The sequence below is a fragment of the Pezoporus occidentalis genome, unplaced genomic scaffold, assembly GCF_034315485.1.
Source record: "Pezoporus occidentalis ecotype Australia unplaced genomic scaffold, CSIRO_AGI_Poc_V1 ctg203, whole genome shotgun sequence".
NCBI classification, from domain to species: domain Eukaryota; kingdom Metazoa; phylum Chordata; class Aves; order Psittaciformes; family Psittacidae; genus Pezoporus; species Pezoporus occidentalis.
Window position 1 is genome coordinate 380,677 of NW_026913889.1, and position 16,959 is coordinate 397,635.

Genomic DNA, 16,959 nt, shown 5'->3' on the forward strand with positions numbered 1-16,959 from the left:
TTTGTGCCAGCTGCCTCTTATCAGCTCAGCCAAAGGCTGAATGCCAGGAAAACAAGAAACAGGAGGAAGGCAGGATAAAAGACTGAAAGTATGGGCAGAATACTAAATATCTGCAGGCAAGAATGAAAAGAGAAACTGCTGCTGACCACCTACCTTAATTTTTCTTACCACATTTTCTCATAGCAACTTGTATTTTTTCTTTTTTTTTTTAATTTACATCCAATGTAAATGGATAAGCCAAGAACTGATGCTGCTCTGTAACAATACAGCATCCAAGAGATTAATTGCCTTTTTTTTTTCTTTCCTTCTACTAACTATAAGTCAAGAAAAAAAAAATTAGAATTTGTGATGAGGGGTAGACTTTGTTATATTACTTGGGAGCAAAACTAAACAGCCCACAGTTTATGGACAGTAATTCAAATACTTTTTTTCTCAAAAGCAACCACACAAACATCCTTCCACCTCTTTGCAACCTCTTCAGTGTTCTAAGTGTATAGACTGAAAAGTCTGTGGATAGAATCTGCCCTTAATTTTGAACAAACAATTCAGGTTGAATTAAAACTTGAATGAAAATCAGTTTCTCTACAGAATGTAATTCAGGGAAAAAGAGCTCCTGCAAGCTTAGATTCTCTCTGCTGTTCGCAGGAGCAAGGATCCATAACATAAATAATACTGCAAGGATCCATTCTTGGAGATAACAATTCTGTTTAATCAGAAATTTTATTGCATGATCTTTCCCTGCATGGAACTTCTAACACTGACCGTGGGTCACATCACTCACAGCATTCAGCTGTTCACACAAAACCCAATTCAAAAAGACAAGACTTCAGCAGCAGTCGTGTACGTACATATGTGAGGCCTGCTATAGGAGATACATGAAATATGCATTTATCTAAATAGAAGCAGAAGGCTTTAAAAGTGATTTTGTATATTTATGAGAATGTATTTCAAAGCAAAACTCACCTGTTATTTATATATATATATATATATATTTTACAAAACAGAATTTAAATGAGCAAAGATAGATCAACAAGTTTTGTTCAGAAGTATACTTGATAACAATAAATGTGTATCAGGCAAAATGAAATATAAGCCAAATCAATACAGAAAGCAATGCAAGAGGTTCTTCCAAACAGCTTCATATCAATAGAGCTCTGATGCCTGTAAAACAACACTATAAAGACAAGTAAATATATCCTTTGCAGGGGCTCATTGTCACTAATTTATAGAATAGCACCTAGAAATCTAGAAAACTGGAGAGAAATTATTGATGTTATATAGCTTGTAAAATTATTTTCTGAAAGGTTAGGTTTCAGTCTCTTCCAAAATAATTAACATTTTATATGTCTTTACATAGTTGTTTATTAACTTAAAAACACTGTGAAAATTTAAGTGACTAATTTTTTTTCCCTACTTCGTAATGATTCATCATCAGGATGTAACAGAGCAAAACCTTCACCTTTCCCAAGACAGTCATCGCTCTTTGTACTTGCAGTTATCAATATACCAAACTTCTTAATTACAGAAGTGTGCAGGAAGTGGTGTTTAGAAATAAAAGTATTTGTGCCATTTGTGACATAGAGAGTTAGTATGTTACTTCCTTAAGATACAGTAAAAAGCTTCAAGAAGAGTGAAAGTAGAAGAGGAAAAGAATGTGTGCGTCCCCTGCTTCCAGGGAAGTGGTTGAATCACTGTCCCTGGAAGTGTTCAAAAACTATGTAAATGAGGGCCTCAGTGATATGATTTAGTAGTGGACTCTGCAATCCTGTGGTAACGGTTGGACATTATGATCTTAAAGTTCTTTTCTAACCTTGATGATTCTACGATTTTTGTAAAACCTCTTGCCTTCACTTTCCAAATAATAAAATACAAAAGAGTGAGATACATCACACAATTCTTACACTGATAGCTTTCAGATCTTTCTGAGGCTTTTCTGATCATAGAATCATAGAATAGTTAGGGTTGGAAGGGACCTTAAGATCATCTTGTTCCAAACCCCTGCCATGGGCAGGGACACCTCACACTAAAACATCTCACCCAAAGCTCTGTCCAACCTGGCCTTGAACACTGCCAGGGATGGAGCATTCACAATTTCCCTGGGCAACCCATTCCAGTGCCTCACAATCCTCACAGTAAAGAACTCCTTCCTTATATCCAGTCTAAACTTCCCCTGTTTAAGTTTGAACCTGTTACCCCTTGTCCTGTCACTACAGTCCCTAATGAAGAGTCCCTCTCCAGCATCTCTATAGGCCCCCCTTCAGATACTGGAAGGCTGCTAGGAGGTCTCCACGCAGCCTTCTCTTCTCCAGGCTGAACAGATCCAACTTCCTCAGCCTGTCTTCATACGGGAGGTGCTCCAGTCCCCTGATCATCCTCGTGGCCCTTCTCTGGACTTGTTCCAACAGTTCCATGTCCTTTTCATGTTGAGGGCACCAGAGCTGCACACAATACTCCAGGTGAGGTTTCACAAGAGCAGAGTAGAGGGGCAGGATCACCTCCTTCGACCTGCTGGTCACACTCCTTTTAATGCAGCCCAGGATACGGTTGGCTTTCTGGGCTGCAAGCGCACACTGCCAGCTCATGTTCATTTTCTCATTGACCAACACCCACAAGTGCTTCTCTGCAGGACTGCTCTGAATCTCTTCTCTGCCCATCCTGTAGGTGTGCCTGGGATTGCCCCAACCGAGGTAAAAGACGTCACACTTGTCATGGTTAAACTTCATGAAATATTATAGACAGGGACATAATACATATAGTCTGTTTTGCTGGGCAATTGCTATGCTTGGAATTCAACAGCACTTTTCTATGATTTCCACTTTAAGAGGGCCCTCTTATCCTCAGCATCAGTCTTGATATTATCTTTCTGTTCCTGGCACACATGTGACACCCAGCTTATGAACCTGCCTGGATCATTTGTGCACAGTTCCTGTAACAGCAAAATGTTCACTGAAGTAGATAGTTTGGCTTTCTAGAGTTTTCAAACTTCTATGTCCTTCTTATCCAGTACAAGTATAGTGGAATAGGACAAAGGTTTCCTACTTAATCCTTAGCTTAAAAAACCTGCTTAAAGAATCACTTAAGTGTAACCTGCCCATCTGCACGCAGCCTACAATAACAACTCCAACATGGGAGATTGCTCCGGCGCCACACTGCAAGCACTCTTCTGGTGGCTCTAGCATTACAGTGGCAAAAATGACCATCTGGCAACAACTGTGCAGCAAGTCTGGTTCATGAAGCCAAACTTATTGAGCATACCTGCATTAAGGACTGTTCTAAGGCAAATATAGAAGGCACTACGTTTTATTTACTATGAAAGAGAGTAAATAAAGCCATTACTTTGTGTCTATGCTTGTTCCAGCTGCCAGGCCAGGGCATGCTCTCAGCATAAAGATCTGGCTACTGGGAGACTCTGCATCCACACTGCAAACAGGGTGCTCTTGACTGCACCCCTTTGTGCAACTTAAGCCTTGGTCCCTGCAGGACAGAAACTGTTTTGAGGTCTCAGTGATCTTCTAGGTAGCATCGTGCAAGGTGCTGGCAAAATCACACCAAGCAGATCCCCTCCAGGGCACTAACCTTGTAATGTAGATGAACCTGTCACAGACTTAGTATTTGCCTCCTACTACCTGTGAAAGAAATACACTGTGGGATAAGGAAAAAAAGCACAGAAGATGGAGCATTGCCATTGTTACTGGAAAACCCAAGAAGCCACTGCAACCTCACCACCTTCAGTTAGGACCAGAGCTTTGGCACAGGACTCAGGCCACTGATTAATACTCTGCAACCTTCAGCAAGCTTCTGAAGAGATGTGAGTGGAAGATGTCTGTATCCTGGCTGAAGTCCTTTCAGATTCAGGAGTAAAGTAAAGGTGGGAGTGGTTTGTTTTAAAGGTAAAGATAGCAGTCCCTCCCACGAATAACTTACTTCCATGCATAACGCGGAAGATCTTCAAAGAGATGATCTTGAACTTGGGTTAAAATAAGTTATTTAAGCAAAAAATTAGTCCTCCACATATGAAAACTGATAGGAGACTAGAAACATAACCTATTCTGCCTTTACATGCAATTGCACAGTGTCTGTTACTTTCAATGTAAATATAAATTGAATATAAATATAATTTATTTTTTTATTTTATTTATATTTAATATAAATATAAGTTAAATATAATTAAGGGAATTCTATAGCCTCATCATTGGGATGTTCTTAGCTTTTAAAAATACATGTTCCCCCCAACTGAATGTATTTAAATACCTGCATAATGTATATATATCACAGCATATTCTGAAGGATTTCTTTAAAGAAATTAACAAATTAGTCTGGAAAGGAAAAGAAAAAAGAATTTTCCGTCTGTTTTGAAAACCAAAGAAACAGGGAATTAGGGCAAGCTAGTCATGTAATTTTGAAAAATTCTAAACTTCTCCACTTAGAATTAAAACCTTTGCTTTTACCTGTTTCTTGCTGGTACAGAGATCAGCCTGACAGTACTGTAATTTTAAGGACATTGTTCAATCTGGCAGTTTTTACCTAATGGTAAAAATTAAATTACTTTGCAACCACATCTATTAAATGTATTTATTATATTCACTACATTCAAACTGAGAATTAGTGTCAATTATAATTATATTTTTGGGAAACTAATTTTTCCCAATTCATATTTCTAATTTCCAAACCAAAATGAATTTTTCAATGACCTTTTAGAGGAACTTTTGGTTATTACTATACAAGAAGAATCTCTGATATTTACAAAGATGTGCATCATAGACATAATGTAAGCACTGACAGCAAAATATTAGACTTAGTATTCATTCATACAACACCTTTTTAATGGTACCTTAACGAATATCAAATGGAACCTTTAATAATCTGTTTTCTTAAATACCAATTCTAAAATTATTTATCTTCCTAAATTGAAACCCAAAAACCAACGCACACTGAAGCACCCTTAAATACTGCAATCTCCATTAGGGAATTGGCCTATTAGGAATGATTAATTTCTCATAGCTTACTGTTACACTCAACTTGTTTAGCTATTCCCATCATGCTTTCTTTGCATTACCTTCTTTAACGGTTTTGGTATAAAATATGCGATACCATTACTATAAGCATCGTCTCACCAACAGTTGTTGACCATTTCTCAGGCTCCTTCTTAATATTGTATGGCATTTTAAATAAATGAAAATCTATGGGTGTCTTTAACAACCTTGCTATTGACTCCCACAATTAAAAAAACAAAACAAAGAACAGAAGTATAAAGGAAAAAACAAAGGTCACTGTAGCTGATTTTAAAGATACACAAACAGACTTTCTGCAACAGGTTCTGCATAGCTATCAACCTTTTCTTTTGTTTGACATGTAAGTTCACTGGAAGAGCTTTGCACATGCAAATGTTTGTGATACCAGTAACACATAACTGACACACAGCTATGTAGTTTTTTTTATTACTGAGAACTTTGCTGTTTGATTCTGTTCAAGCCTAAAAGAAACCTGAGTTTAAATCAAAGGGATATATATTTTACTAAAATGAACAATAACTAGCCATTAGTTAAGAAGAAAAAAATAGATCACAAAGGTAGAATTTATAGCTGATTCTTTGTTTAAGGAGATAGTACTCAAATAGATTAATTTCTGCCTCTAAATACCCAGTAACACTAATCATGCTGTTCAAAATATATAATAAAAACAACCATCTACAGAAGAATGTTTTTATCTAAAACTCTTGCTTTTCTTGAATTTTCCTTTCAATATCAAAGTATATCCTGATTTGCACTAACCGCTCATGCCTATGAATTCTGCAAATGACCTGGCAAACATAAAGCTCACCATGACGACTTCAAAGAGCATGACTACATTGCTATTTCTGAATTTGAATCCCAAGTCAGATATTTGAAAAGTGTATTGTGATTTTATGATATTTTAAACATGGATCTGTTGCTCTGAACTTTCTAGCCACATCCTTCAGAAGAAGAAAAGTCAACCCTATGATATTTCTAGGTTAGATGTACACAAAAGCCATTTTTAGCTTCGCTTAGATTACAGCATGTCAGCAGCAGCCTCTCTCATGAGACCACTCTGGTGTAGTGTGGGAGAAAGACAAGCTTTGCTGTCAGTTTTTTGCAGACATACTCATACAATACTGCACTCAGAAATTGTTTCAATAATATATTAAACCTGAACCACTTATCCTTCCTGGAGACCTCTTTTCTTAAGCTAATAATTATTGTAATGATTCAATGTTGGCATACTTAGAACCAGCATGGGAAAAATTGTGTTTCTTAAAAATATAAAAAAAATAAAAAAAATAAAATAAAATAAAATAAAATAAAATAAAATCTGACAGCTGAATATTTTATTTATTAAAAAAGTTATGAAAAACTATGTAAATCTGTTGTAAACTATGCAGCATTAGAAGTAAATAGAAGTCTGAATAGCCAACAGACCTACCGTCAAAGTTTTCACTCCAGGTAAAACATATGCTAAGTTATGTCTCTGCTGTACATAGTACAGAAAAGAAAAGAGAATGTGGGTTTTCTACCTCAATACCTTCACCATTTTGTATCATCTGTGATTGCCTCATTTTCTCTGTTTGGAAAAGAAAGAATTACAACCTGACATGGGTATTCTTCTGATTACATGAGAATGGATATTTTCAATTAAAAGATTTAATTGGAAACGTGTCAGCTGGTGTGAACGCTATCTAGAAGGGTAATAACTGGTTTTAAATTCTATTTTGTGAACAAAACGAGATGATACATGATTTAGATACGCATTGCACGGAATCCGCTATGACAAATGAACAAGGAAGACAACAGCATTCACTAATAATTCTGTTATTCTAACATTAAGACACTGTTGAAAAAAAAAAGCTGTAGCCTGTATGGTTCTTTTCTCCATTACTGTGGACTGTTAACTCGGCACGTATCAAATATGATCTGCAACTTCTGCCTGGACAAGTTCACAGTTCTCTGCTAGTTTTAGTGCTTTGCTACTCTATTTCTTTTTTTTCCTTTTTTGTTTCCTATGATAATTTACAAAATAATGGTGGAGACCATAATAAATTTTGTGAATTTATTTTGACAACTAAAGTTCAATTTCAATAATTTTTGGAGCTCTGCAACATGGTCTACTGTGTCTGAACATTGAAATTTCATATGATCACTCTGTCCTTCACTTTTTGCAAGGAAGGGAGTAAGCAAAAGCCTGTTTGACATAAAGTTACTTTATGTTCATTTGGTCCAACAGTTGTAGCAACAGGACTGGGCAGGACTACAAGAATTGTTCACTTGCTTCTCTACTCCGGAAACAGAAATAATGGAACCTGACATCTCTTTAATTGCTGAGCTTGAAAGGTGGCTGCTGAATATCAAACACGTGCAAAGAACTACTGACAACCAATTCTGAAAATTAAAAAAAAAAAATCAATACAATTTTCTGATAACACATTCAAGTAAATCTCTTGTCTACTCATTCTACATATGGGGGAATAAAATGAAAGGTTTCATTCCTTACCCTCAATAGCATGTGACTACTCCTTACACCTCTCCAATTGCGCTGAGATCGTGCTAGTTTCAGAGTCTTGTAATATACTTAAGTGACTGTTTGGACAAAAAGCTTTGGGGAAGCTCTCATACTTCTGGCCTAAAATGCACGCAATTAATGTCCAGTCAAGCACCCCTGCCTACTAGTGACTGCTGAAATACTCAGTCGGAAGCTTCTTTCTTACTTATCCTTTGGGCCAAGGAATTGACCTACAGTTGCAGGTATTTATTTGTGTAAAATCTCTATAACTGCAAAGAAAATGTCGCCAAAAGATTTCAAACTGCAGTTCCAATTTTCTCTCTCCAACTCAGAATCTTCAATGGGCTTCTTAAAAAAAAAAAAAGAAAAGAAAAAAGAGGCAAAGCATATTTTTTTTTTCCTAAAACTGTATTTTGTGTTCCTAAGCAAGCTGAGTCCTTCAAAGTATTTTCTCACCTGATCTCTTAAAACAGTTTCTAAGCTCTTACTCCCAACTGATGTTCAGTGTAACATACAGAAATAACCTGGGGTTCACATCAGTCTTTTTTTCACTTAATTCTGTACACTGGTCTTTTTTGAATCTTCAGGACCCCTTCCGCTCAGTGAATACCTGTAAGAATTCCTTTTAAAACTTTTCCAATATTATGTATATATATTTTATATTTCTGTTATAAGGAATACAACATTTTATTATGGCTATACTCTATGGTCAATTAGCAATTTTCCTATAGCCTATAAAATATAACAGAGGGACTTTGAGCCCACACTATTTATAACTGCATAACTACCCTTCCCCCTTCAATACTTTATGGTATAATCTCTGTCTCCCTCTTCAGTCTATTTTTTTTTCCTCATCTTCGTAACACAACATCAGTATTTTACAGATGCAGAAAAAGATTACACTGGCAAAAGAAAACCATTTCCTGCCAGCTCAAGCTCAAACACTTTAAAGCTGTTAATATTTTCTTTTCTTACAATCATACATCCAATATAGCTTTGAAAGAGTCATCTGGATTCAGAACAAAAACAAACAACAAGAAGTTAAATAGGTTCAAATAAATATTCACACTTTGTATGCTTATCTAAATAAAGCCTCCAAAGCCTTTCAAGTTTGCTCAATATAGACTTCATTCCAGCTTGTAAGCTGTTTCCTAAATAGGTCTTTAAGATTGCTTCAGATCATTTTGGTCATTCAAGAAGTTCTGTACAGTGGAATAAAATAAAAATAAAATCTGAGACTGACACACACAGAAGCCTATTTATGTATTCAGTAATTCTTATTCCAATCAATCATTCTCACAGTAACTCAGATCTGTCAAAATCTACAATTTTTTTGCATCGTTTATTAACTTACATATTTTCATTTGATTTCTCATCTTATATACATTTATGTACTATTCCAGTTTTCCATAAACTGACTTCAGAGTAATAGTTGTCTTTACAGAACATGCCTTTTTCTGATTTTTTACTAAGATAAAAGGTGACTTTTTCGTCTGTCTTCAATGCCAGTTTCCTTTATTTCAGCTGTTTATATTTTGTGATTTTGGAGCATGGGGGTTGGAGTACTCATGCTGCTTTTTCTCATTTATCTTGCTTGTGACATGGACACCCACTGAAAGCAAGTGATTTTTTTTCTTTCATTATTATAAATTTCATTGAATTCCTAGGTGAATAATATTAACACACCTCCTCAGTGTCTTTAATGAGCCTCTGAACTGAATCCATGCTACTGATTCTGCCTAGAGAGCAAAGAAGTCTGGAGCAAAAGTTAAAGATCATTTGCTATAGTTGAAACTTTATTTATTTTTAAAACTTAGTGGGGAACCTCTCAGTACCTTTCAAGATACTGTCAGAAAAATGGAACCAGGCTTTTCACAGTGAATCGTGGCAGGAGGAAAGGTGTTTAAAAAGAAACAACAGAGGTTGTGACTATATATAAGAAAAAAAGAATTTGTCACGAGGAGAGTTACTATAGGGACAGGTTGTGTGACTGAAGGGTTGCCCAATCTCCATCCTTGAACTTTTTTAAGACCCAACTGGATAAAACCTTTAGCAATGCTAGAATACATGACATTATACTGATTCCTAAATACCACATGTTCATAACGATAGTAATCTGAATCAAGAATGAAATAAAAACCTGGTTGATTTGAGAAGTAACCTTGATCTATCTGTCATAGCCTTCATTAATTCTACCTTGATTAGTTCTTGGAACCCTCTAAAAAGCTTTTCAGAATTTCCAAAACTTCTGCTTTTATCCCCAAAATTACACCTTGGACTACAACCCTCAATGAAAGACTTACTTGCTGAAAAACTTTCTGAGAACACAGATAAACCAAACCCCACTCTTTCAGCTGGAGCCCAGGACACAGGAATTTGCATCAAGCCTTAGTGTGTTGCTTCCACAGATTTTTTTCTGATTTAGTTATTACCCAGCTAGTTTTTTCAAAGTTATTATATCACAGGCATTAAGGATGCCTGACCATAGGTGTCTATGGCCTGAGTAAGCAAATTCTCATGAAAATTTAGGGCTTAAAAATTGAGGAAAAATAGAAAACTAAACCAAAATTTTGCCTCTGCACTACAGAGGGGTAGGTCAACATCTGAGTCGGAGCAATCCCAGGCATACCTACAGGATGGGTGGAGAAGAGATTCAGAGCAGGCCTATGGAGAAGGACTTGAGAGTGTTGGTCAATGAGAAAATGAACATGACCTGGCAGTGTGCGCTCGCAGCCCAGAAAGCCAACCGTATCCTGGGCTGCATCAAAAGGAGCGTGACCAGCAGGTCGAAGGAGGTGATCCTGTCCCTCTACTCTGCTCTTGTGAGACCTCACCTGGAGTATTGTGTGCAGTTCTGGTGTCCTCAGCATAAAAAGGACATGGAACTGTTGGAACAAGTCCAGAGAAGGGCCACAAGGATGATCAGGGGACTGGAGCACCTCCTGTATGAAGATAGGCTGAGAAAGTTGGGGCTGTTCAGCCTGGAGAAGAGAAAGCTGCATGGAGACCGCATAGCAGCCTTCCAGTATCTGAAGAGGGGCCTGTAAGGGTGCTGGGGAGGGACTCTTCATTAGGGACTGTAGTGACAGGACTAAGGCATAATGGGTTTAAAACTTAAACAGGGGAAGTTTAGATTGGATATAAGGAAGAAGTTCTTTACTGTGAGGGTGGTGAGGCACCTGAATAGGTTGCCCACTGATGTTGTGAATGCTGCATCCCTGGCGGTGTTCAAGGCTACACTGGACAGAGCCTTGGGTGACATGGTTTAATGGAAGGTGTCCTTGCCCATGGCAGGGCTGTTAGAACTTGATGATCTTAAGGTCTCTTCCAACCCTAACTATTCTATGATTCTGTGATCTTCTTCAACACCTGAGTTTTCTCATGAAGTCTCTGTGGCCATAACCCAGAGACTGATGGATCATAACCATCAGTGCTACTCATCAAAGGCACAAAGTTTTCTTGTATTTGTGTAAATAGCAGTAGACCCCAGTGTTCAGTACTGTCTCCAGCCATGTGCAACATGTTAACTAATCTGAATGGTGGGGTAGAATGTGCCTTTAGCAAATTTAACGATGACACAAACCTGAGATGAGTGGCTGTTACACCATAGGGTCATGTTGCCATTCAGAAAGACCTCTGCAGGTGGGAGAAATGGGCTGATGGGATTTTCATTAAGTTCAACAAAGGGAAGTATACCTGGGGAAGAATAACCTCATGTATCAGTACACACTGGGGGCCGAGGAGCTGGAAAGCATCACGGCAGAATAGAACCCGGGCATGCTGGTAGACACCATGGGTCAGCAATATGCTGCTGTAACAAAAAAGGCAAAACCTAGGATACCCTGGGCTCAATGAGGAAGAGCTATTGCCAGAAAGTTGAGGGAGCTGATCCTTCCCCTCAGCTCAGCACTGGATGCCTGTTCTGGACTCCTCTGTACAAGAGAGACACGGTCGTGCTGGAAAGAATCCAGCAAAGGGCCACAAAGACAACCAAGGGTCTGAAGCACCTACTGCATGAAGAGAGCCTGAGAGAACCAGGACATTGTTTACCCTAGAGAAGGTTCAGTGATGTTCCAGTCAATGTGTAAAAAAATTCTGGTGGGAGGATGTAAAGAAGACGGAGCCAGGCTATTTTCAGGGGTTCCCAGTGACAGGCCAAGAGGCAGTGGCACAAACTAACACAGGAGATTAGGTCTGAACAACAGGAGACATGTTTTTACTGTTATGGTGCCTAGGCATTGCCACAGGTTTCCAGAGAGGTTGTGGTGTCTCGATCCCTTGGATATTCAAAAGTTCTCTGGTCATGGTCCTAGGCAACTGGCTTTAGGTGGCTTTGCTTGAGTGGTTGGACAAGATGAACTCCAGAGGTGCCTTCCAACCTCAGCCATTTTGCGATTCTGTGGTTCTGTAGTTACAAATCTTGCACAGCACATAAAATAATTCAAAGAGATAGACTCTTCCATGTGGGTACAAGCATGTTGTTATTCCCCATTTTCCTGCTTACTACTTTAAACAGCTTTTATTAATCATAAAATAGAATCAACTAATTTGGAAAAGACCTTTAAGATCATCAAGTCCAACCATTGCCCCAGGACTGTCAAGACCACCAGTAAACCATGTCATTGAGGACCTCATATACACATTTTTTGAACATTTCTAGGGACGGTGATTTCACCACTTCCCTGGGAAAGCTGTTCCAATGCCTTACTACCCTTTCAGTGAAGAAAGTTTTCCTCAAATCCAGTCTAAAATGAGGGAATTCCTTAATGAGGGAATTATTTTGTCAATCCTATTCTTAAAACTCCTGTCTCCCTGTATCATGTACCAAGGCTGTAGATTCCACAAGGAGATACATATTTAAAATTGCCTTTTGAGATCTTCTCTTTGTTTGATCACATTGTTTGTCTTTATTTTAAAATATTTTTAAATATTTATTTATTTTATTTATTTATTATAAAAATTTATTTAAAATTTTTAAATATTTTTAAAAAATATTTCCTATTGGGGATTGATTTTAATTTCTCTAAAAACTGCAAAAAAAAATCGTTATCTCAATGTGAGAATTATGGTAGGAGACACGTTTTCTCCAGCTTCTCCTTCAATTATAGTATTATTTTCACTCAGTTTCAATCCCCGTCAGTATCACCATCACATTAGCAATAGTAATAAAACTAATTTGGTACAAATAAGATATGGATATTTAAGAAATTATCATTGTCATGAACTTGGTTTTATCATCAGCAACAGTAGCTTGGTAAAAAGATTAAAAGGCAAGTATGACTCAGTAAAAAAAAAAAAATGCATTATTCCGGTTAATGTTTCAAAATAAACCATTTTATTTTGTGTGAAATAGCTTGTTAAAATCTCTCTATTTTAATTTTTAAAAAATATAATCAATACAAATACTTATATGTTTGTTTCCTAAGATATGAAAAGCTATTGAATAGAGAAAGGTTTTGACAAAACTTAGGTAATGCTCTCTAGAGAAAGAAAAAAAATAGAAGGAAGGCTACTGAAGAAAAATATCAGTTTTATAAGTTTTGGTTGTTAGGCAAATGGATGCACTTTCTCTATCTGCAAAATCTAGGTAAAATAAAAAAAAAGATAAAATCAGTACTTGGAGTACTAAGGGCAGTCTAACAGGCTCTTTTCATAACCTGCCACATATCACTATCATCTATAAGGTACACAGGAAAAAATACAGACAAAAAGACATTTTGTTCACCTCCTCTTATCAGTACTGTTGTCACAGATAACTGCCTGTTCATTTCTGCAGTAGGAATTCATGTGTATCTGAGAATGCAATGTGGTTGTCAAAATGACAACGTTCCTGTGTTTGGTTCTTCAACATCTGAACAAAGAGCTAGCGGAAAATGTGTGAAATATGTTAAGAAAAAACCCAACTCTTTGGATGTTAAAGCAAAATTCCCTCGGGATTTTAAAAAATAGCAGGAGGTCAGTAAAGAAAAAACCCTGGTGTTGCAAGGGTTTTGAATAAATATCAGTAACATCAGACATGACCTGTTGAGTTCAATTTGATATTACAGCCTACATGCCAGCCAAATAATTTCCATTTTAAACTAAAATTAAATGAGGCACTTGCTGCAAAGTAACAGTGCATACTGCAAAGGGTTTCCTTATCAGAGATACTGGTCCAAATCCTTAACAGGTATAAACTGAAATAACTCCAATTTAGTCAGTGGAAGTCTGCTAATAATACCAATGCTGCTTGTCCACCACCTTTATTTTATCACCCCCACCCTGTCTTTAGGCAGAGAATTTTTGTTTCTTTAGTTTTTATTTTCTTTTGGATTTTTTATTTGGGTTCCTTTGTTTGGGTTTTTTTGTGTGTTTTTTGGTTGTTCTTTTTTTTTAATTAGAAAGATTTATAAAATTTATCTCTGTATTTCTCTGAATACAACTTTAATTCTGAGTGTGGGGGTATATTCCAAAGATAGCTCTAAATTGCTTAAACAAATGTCAACTGCAAAAATCATAAACTTTGAGGCAAGGCATCCAAATGAAGAAAAATCTGCAAAGTACGAAATATGGGACAGCAGTTTTCTTATTGACACAAGTACACAGGGATAGCTTGTTAGAAAGAAGTCTCAATCCACCTGCTTTAGGTCTTCTGCCAACTCTGAACTGTAATGGCAGGAAGAGTCATTATAACTTCAGCTAAATGATGATTGCTCTTTTGGGCCAATACAATACCAGCTAACGTTAGCTTTTGGCAAGTAGCACTTTGTCAGCTACTAAGCCTGGGTAGGATGCTGGGAACAGGAAGAAAATGGACTTAGAATAATTTTGTTGCTGTGCCTTTTAAAATTTCTCAATAAGATATGAAAACAGTATGTGGTTACAGCTTGCATATTATTTATTCAATTCATTAATCACTTTCTGTTCTACAGCACAATGGGAAGTCTGGTTTTAAATAATGATTTCTGTTTTCTGTCTTTCAAAGTGCCTGTGACTAAATGTTAGAGAAGTGCTTTCTATGCCTGGGCCAAATGTTTTGCTCATGTAACTTCGCTGATACACAAAATCTCCTTCTCACTGCAGGAGGAATGTCATCCAAGTAATTAAATACAGCACTTATGAAGGGAAGGGATAGTAAAATGAAATCTGCTGCAGTTCCCCTAGTATTGCAGCAGGCTATATTACCTCAATCTATTATTGTAGCACCTACAGTGACTTTTACACTGTAGCCAAAGTGAACCACAATTCACAAGACTCTCTAGTAAAGGATTTCCAACCTGCCAAAATACTAAGCTGTTCAATTTTGATTATATACCACTAAAATGAATGGAAAGGGAAGGAAATTAATTGTAAAGGATGAGGTGAAAAACATTGCCAATTCAATATGTTCCAATGGTTTGGGTTTTTTCTTCTCTGCTTGGATGGTATGCAAAACCAGGTGACATTAGCATACTTTGCTGCAGACATTACCATCTGCGTTACTACGGCTTTCACTTTATCCACGTTAAGGTTTTTTTTTGTGCCATGCTGCCTCTAGAGAGCAAAGCTATCAAAATTCTTTCCTTATTTCTCTTAATCATTTTACTATAAAGAATACTTAGTTTGTGAATATCCTTGAAATGTAACCCCTTCCCACTGTTATTCGGAAAGATCTCAGCCTATAAAGGGCACTACCATAAATATGCTGATAATAGACAGAAGAGCAAGAAATAAAGCAGATGCTCAACGCTGTTGTTAGAAGACCCAGAATTGCTACTTCTTTGGTGATTTTTATCAATGAAAGATTTGCTACATGACAAAGTTTTTTTTTCCCCTTAACCCTTCAGCTTACATTTTTATATCCTATATAATATTCTGATGGATTTGAGAGCCTTACTGTTCCAATTTAAACTATTCGGTTGTTAGCATAAGCCTTGTAGTAGATACAGAGGGATTTAGAAGCAATTCTTAGATCATGAATTCAAGTTCTCTCTTTTCCTTTGCTGCATTTGGACTCAGAACTGGGATGAGAATTACTATTATTTAAGCCAGAAATGTAGTGTCCAAACCTGGCCTTTGTACTCTTAGTAGAATTACCCAGACAACTGAATTCAAATTGCTAGTAATCTGAATTCATTTTAAGTATCTTCTTGCAGTCCTTAGCTTTTTTTCTGACCTTGCTGTGCATATGCTTTCTACATTGTAAACATTCCCCTAAACACATCCACTTAAATTTTCAAACTTTAGGCACATTTTATCTTCGTGGTTCCTCCTGAACATTCCTCCATCCTTTCCTTCACACTGCTGTAGAAATATATGACAGCTACCTTGCTGTTACTTATACAGTACCTTTTATTTAGATGAATAGAGATGATTCTGGTCTCTAGGGCTGTCAAACTAGAACATTTCATAAGATATATATTCAATCAGAGACTTTGTTTTTAATAAATTCCACCTTCAGAAGATTGTTTTAGGCTTTGATCTACTCAGTGTTAACTCACCAGGACTTAGAGAATTCTACTCATTACACAGAACTTCAATGGACTCTGGTGGTTTGGTAGTCTGATTCTAAATTTCTTCTTATCCTAAAGAAGTCTGTCTTATTAAAGTATATCTGAAAGCATCACCAAAAAACAACTTGATATTTTGAGTGCTGAATTGATTAAGAGGTACAATTCCACCCCTGAAGAAAGCTGCAGCTGTTTCCATGTCCTAGAATTGCACAAAATCTGTTGAACATAGAAAAGAAAGCTTCTGAGTGTCATTTTCAATTGACCCAAATACAACAACTAAATAATTGGCCTTCAGGTAGACATCTGATTCCCCTCAGAACGTTCCTGAACCTCAGTTGTTACAGCAGTCCTACATACAAGCACATGGGTGAAATACAGAGGAAAAGAAGAGGCAAGTAAGCATAAATATTTATTCCAGTTCTGCTTAGAACATCATTGGACAAATGCTGCATGGTACAAAAACATATTTTAAGTTGTCTGGCAGCTGGGAAGCAATCAAATGCTAGGGACAGTTTGGGATCTAAGAACTGGATCTTTCTAGCTCTAGGGGAGAATCATTGCATGAGATCTTTATATTTTACCTTGTATATTGACCTATAGACACTGCTGCATATAAAATATTTGATTAATGGAATCTTCCTCACAATACATTTAGTCCTATGTTATGATGTCTCATGGATACATGGGTACACCTATGGTTCAAAGATTAACCACATCTTTATAAAACAACTTTGATGTTCTCTAACAACTTACTAGCTCTCTCATATTTACAATGGGATTAACACTTATTTCAAGATTATTTAATTTATACAGAGCAAAGTGTACAGTAGTGGACTAACATGGGAAACAGCTGTGCTATCAAAAGATCTTTGAAGAAAGCGACTTTATAATGACTTAATAGAAAACAATTCAACTTCCAGGTCAAGCTTATTTTCAAGCACGCTTTTTCTAATGGTATTTTTTCCCACCCCTC